The following is a 6169-nucleotide window of genomic DNA, read 5'->3' as shown; positions in this document are numbered from 1 at the left end:
TATATATCATATATATTATATATCATTTCATATCTTCACTTAAAAATACACATATTTTCATACATCATCAATGCATCATAATCATATACATCATAATCAATTTCCTTCCTTATTCTTTTAAGTATATTGAGAATTACAGATATCCTCTTTCTAAGTAGAAATACAAACATTTTGACCTTAATGAGTCCTGTAAATTTTCTTTTTTTTCATATTTACCTTTTTTGGACTTCAATTTTTTTTGTCTTGTTTTTTTTTTTTTTGTTTAAGGATGGCTGATTCCTCAGAAATGTCTGGAAATCTACTCCCTTATTGAATGTTCATTTTTCCCACTGAAACAATATACTCAATTTTGCTCCATATGTGATTCCGGTTTGGAAACCTCAATCTTTTACCTTCCTAAATGTCATATTCCATGCCTTCTGATCATTTAATATAAAAGCATCTAGGTCTTATGTGATCCTGATCATTGCTCCAAGGTATTTGAATTGTTTCTTTCTGGCTGATTGCCCTGGGCTTGGATTCTTGACTTCTCCATGAGTTAAGAATTTCAAAGGGTATTGTTCATTAGACCTCTAATTGCCCAGGCAGGGTCTCAGGGTCTGAATGTTGGACTTAGGTTCCATATCTAGAACAGCAGATGTGGGGTATGGTTATGCGACTTGCTCTTCACTCCTTATTACAGTCTACTGCTGACTGTTCCCCTTTCACTTCAGTGCCCCAGATGCTTTCTGCCTACCTTTTGGGTTTTTCTTTTATTGAAACTTGCTCCACTCTGTCTCCTTATTGGTTCTTTCTCTCCTGTATTAATATTGTGGTGTTATTTTAATATTGGTTGGAAAAGATTCTCATGGAGACTTTGAGCTTCTCTGCTTTACTCCACCATCTTGGCTCTGCCCTGGAACTTCCATCCTGTTGGTTAGTTGTTCAGTCATTCCAAATCTTCATAAACCATTGACCATACTATCCATGGGGTTTCTTGACTAAGACAGTGAAGTGGTTACTAGTTCTTTCTTCAATGAGAAGTGTCACTTACCCAGAATCACCAAGCTGGTATATGTCTAAGGCCACCTTTGAACTCAGATCTTCCTGACTTCATGGTCATCAGTCTAAACACTGAGCTATCTAGCTGCCTATACCCTTGTATAATTCACATGTAATTGGACTTTCTCTGAGATATTACATGATTTTATATGTAATAATGATAAACATTAAAATTGATTATATTAAGAGGTAGGTATGTTTAAGTAGACATATACATATCTCTAATATCATTAACAATACATACACTCCTATATAGAAAGGTCTATATCTTTCTCTCAGTATACATCCTTTCCCATAAAATTTTGTGAAACTGGTATTTATTGTCTATTTCTTCAAGAAAGAATAATGTTATGCTTAAATATCTTAATGAAAATGAGATGCCTCTAATATAAAAGAATTTCATAATTTTATTTCTCTTACTATAGCTACTCAGTTTCATCACCCATTACCTTAGTTAGTTTTAAAAATATTCAATTCTATTTAGAATTCCAAAATGACTCTGTAATTAGATATCAAATATTGTCTAAAACAGGGACAAACATTTCCAGTTTTTATCCAGATATATTATAAAAATCTCCCTAATTAACATAATATACTTCTTTGTTTCAAATATTAATATAATTTATTTTATTAACAGATCCCAAAAATGCTTTTAAAATCTTTAATACAGTCTAATACTCATTCTCTCTTTCAAATCCATAACCTCTACAGCACTAAAAAATTATTTTCCTTCTTCTCCCCTTCCCTTCTTTGCCTTCTCCTGCAATCCTCTCCCCATTATCTTCTATTTTCTTTTCTCTCCCTATTTCTTTCTCTCTGCTTTGGTTAGCAGTCTTTACAGTATTTCATATGAATATTTTGCAAAAATATACCCACAATTGCCCACCCACACCTACATCTACAGATATGAATGCTCATATACAAACACAAGCAAAAATTAGGAAGAATATATTGACAATAATATTACTGAACAACTAGCTTAAATTCAAAACAGAACAAATCAAAACTGCCACATATATCTGTCTGTTTATATACTCACAGAAGATGAATTTTAAGTGTTACTATTACAAATTTTGACTGCTCAGGAATATATAATGTTAACATCATACTGGGAAAGAGTCCTGGATTTAGAATCATCAGACTTAGTTTCATATTTTATCTCTAATATTTTAGGATTTTAAACAAGGCATTTCATCTCTCTGAATGACAATTTTATATTAATATTCATATAACTGTGTGAACACATATGAATATATATGAACATAAATAATTACACATATATGCATACAGCATACATGCAATTGCCTACAATGCCAATAAATTACATTGATAGAATTTTATTTTTTTTTCTTTTTTCTTTTTTTTTTTTAAATATATTTTATTTGATCATTTCCAAGCATTATTCGTTAAAGACATAGATCATTTTCTTTTCCTCCCCCCCACCCCCCATAGCCGACGCGTAAGTCCACTGGGCATTAGATGTTTTCTTGATTTGAACCCATTGCTTTGTTGATAGTATTTGCATTAGAGTGTTCATTTAAAGTCTATCCTCTGTCATGTCCCCTCAACCTCTGTATTCAGGCAGTTGCTTTTTCTCGGTGTTTCCACTCCCATAGTTTATCCTTTGCTTATGAATGGTGTTTTTTTTCTCCTGGATCCCTGAAAGTTGTTCAGGGACATTACACCGCCCCTAATGGAGAAGTCCATTACGTTCGATTATACCACAGTGTATTAGTCTCTGTGTACAATGTTCTCCTGGTTCTGCTCCTCTCGCTCTGCATCACTTCCTGGAGGTTGTTCCAGTCTCCATGGAACTTCTCCACTTTATTATTCCTTTGAGCACAATAGTATTCCATCACCAACATATACCACAGTTTGTTCAGCCATTCCCCAATTGATGGGCATCCCCTCGTTTTCCAGTTTTGGGCCACCACAAAGAGCGCAGCTATGAATATTTTTGTACAAGTCTTTGTGTCCATTATCTCTTTGGGGTACAGACCCAGCAGTGCTATGGCTGGGTCAAAGGGTAGATATTCTTTTGTCGCCCTTTGGGCATAGTTCCAAATTGCCCTCCAGAATGGTTGGATCAGTTCACAACTCCACCAGCAATGAATTAATGTCCCTACTTTGCCACATCCCCTCCAGCATTCATTACTTTCCTTTGCTGTTATGTTAGCCAATCTGCTAGGTGTGAGGTGATACCTCAGAGTTGTTTTGATTTGCATCTCTCTGATTATAAGAGATGTAGAACACTTCTTCATGTGCTTGTTAATAGTTTTGATTTCTTTATCTGAGAACTGCCTATCCATTTCCCTTGCCCATTTATCAATTGGAGAATGGCTTGATTTTTTGTACAATTGATTTAGCTCATTATAAATATGAGTAATTAAAACTTTGTCAGAGGTTTCTATGAAGATTTTTTCCCAATTTGTTGTTTCCCTTCTGATTTTAGTTATATTGGTTTTGTTTGTACAAAAGCTTTTTAGTTTGATGTAGTCAAAATTATTTATTTTACATTTTGTGATTCTTTCTATATCTTGCTTGGTTTTAAAGCCTTTCCCCCCCCAAAGGTCTGACATGTATACTATTCTGTGTTTACCCAATTTACTTATGGTTTCCTTCTTTATGTTTAAGTCACTCACCCATTTTGAATTTATCTTGGTGTAGGGTGTGAGGTGTTGATCTATTCCTAGTCTCTCCCACACTGTCTTCCAATTTTCCCAGCAGTTTTTATCGAATAGTGGATTTTTGTCCCAAAAGCTGGGATCTTTGGGTTTATCGTATACTGTCTTGCTGAGGTCGTTTTCCCCCAGTCTATTCCACTGATCTTCCTTTCTGTTTCTTAGCCAGTACCAAATTGTTTTGATGACTGCTGCTTTGTAATATAGTTTTAGGTCAGGGACTGCAAGGCCCCCATCATATGTGTTTTTTTTCATTAATTCCCTGGATATCCTTGATCTTTTGTTCTTCCAGATGAACTTTGTTATGGTTTTTTCTAAATCAGTGAAGAAGTATTTTGGTAGTTCAATGGGTATGGCACTAAATAGATAAATAAGTTTGGGTAGGATGGTCATTTTTATTATATTGGCTCGTCCTATCCATGAGCAGTTAATGTTTTTCCAATTGTTCAAGTCTAGTTTTAATTGTGTGGCGAGTGTTTTGTAGTTGTGTTCATATAGTTCCTGTGTTTGTCTTGGGAGATAGATTCCTAGGTATTTTATTTTGTCTAAGGTGATTTTGAATGGGATTTCTCTTTCTAGTTCTTGCTGCTGAGCTGTGTTGGAGATATATAGAAAAGCTGATGATTTATGTGGGTTTATTTTGTATCCTGCAACTTTGCTAAAGTTGTTGATTATTTCAATTAGCTTTTTGGTTGAATCTCTAGGATTCTTTAAGTAGACCATCATGTCATCCGCAAAGAGTGATAACTTGGTCTCCTCCTTGCCTATTCTGATGCCTTCAATTTCTTTATCTTCTCTAATTGCTACTGCTAGTGTTTCTAGTACAATGTCAAATAGTAGAGGTGATAATGGGCATCCTTGTTTCACTCCTGATCTTATTGGGAATGCCTCTAGTTTATCCCCATTGCAGATGATATTAGCTGATGGTTTTAGATATATACTGTTTATTATTTTTAGGAATGACCCTTCTATTCCTATGCTTTCTAGTGTTTTTAATAGGAATGGGTGTTGTATTTTATCAAAGGCTTTTTCTGCATCTATTGAGATAATCATGTGGTTCTTGCTAGTTTGCTTGTTGATGTGGTCAATTATGTGGATGGTTTTCCTAATGTTGAACCAGCCCTGCATCCCTGGTATGAATCCTACTTGATCATGGTGAATGATCCTTCTGATCACTTGCTGGAGTCTTTTTGCTAGTATCCTATTTAAAATTTTTGCATCTATATTCATTAGGGAGATTGGTCTATAGTTTTCTTTCTCTGTTTTTGACCTGCCTGGTTTTGGAATCAGTACCATGTTTGTGTCGTAAAAGGAGTTTGGTAGAACTCCCTCTTTGCTTATTATGTCAAATAGTTTGTATAGTATTGGGGTCAACTGTTCTCTGAATGTTTGATAGAATTCACAGGTGAATCCATCAGGCCCTGGGGATTTTTTCTTAGGAAGTTCTTTGATGGCTTGATGGATTTCAATTTCTGATATGGGATTATTTAAGAATTCTATTTCCTCTTCTGTTAGTCTAGGCAGTTTGTATTTTTGTATATATTCATCCATTTCTCCTAAATTGGTGTATTTATTGCCATATAATTGGGCAAAGTAATTTCTAATGATTGCCTTAATTTCCTCCTCATTGGAGGTGCTGTCCCCCTTTTCATCTTTAATGCTGTGAATTTGCTTTTCTTCCTTCCTTTTTTTAATTAGATTGACCAGTACTTTGTCTATTTTGTTTGTTTTTTCAAAGTACCAGCTTCTTGTCTTATTTATTAAATCAATAGTTCTATCACTTTCGATTTTATTAATTTCTCCCTTAATTTTTAGGATTTCTAATTTGGTTTTCTGCTGGGGGTTTTTAATTTGATCGCTTTCGAGTTTTTTCAATTGCATTTCCAATTGATTGATCTCTGCTCTCCCTTGTTTGTTAATATGAGCTTTCAGGGATATGAATTTGCCTCTGATTACCGCTTTGGCTGCATCCCAAAAGGTTTGAAAGGATGTTTCGCCATTGTCATTTTCCTTGATGAAATTATTAATTGTTTCTATGATTTCTTCTTTAGCTAAACGGTTTTGGAGTATCATATTGTTTAATTTCCAATTGGTTTTAGATTTGGTTTTCCATGTACCATTACTAATCATTATTTTTATTGCCTTGTGATCTGAGAAGGCTGCATTCATTATTTCTGCTTTTTTGCATTTGTGTGCTATGTTTCTGTGACCTAATGTATGGTCAATTTTTGTGAATGTGCCATGTGGTGCTGAGAAGAAGGTGTATTCCTTTTTATCCCTATTTATTTTTCTCCATATGTCTATTAATTCTAATTTTTCTAAGATTTCATTCACTTCTTTTACCTCTTTCTTATTTATTTTTTGATTTGATTTATCTAAATTTGATAATGGTTGGTTTAAGTCTCCCACTAGTATGGTTTTATTGTCTATTTCTTCCTTCAATTCTC

The sequence above is a fragment of the Monodelphis domestica genome, chromosome 4 (assembly GCF_027887165.1).
Source record: "Monodelphis domestica isolate mMonDom1 chromosome 4, mMonDom1.pri, whole genome shotgun sequence".
NCBI classification, from domain to species: domain Eukaryota; kingdom Metazoa; phylum Chordata; class Mammalia; order Didelphimorphia; family Didelphidae; genus Monodelphis; species Monodelphis domestica.
Note: the sequence above shows the minus strand (reverse complement) of the source record.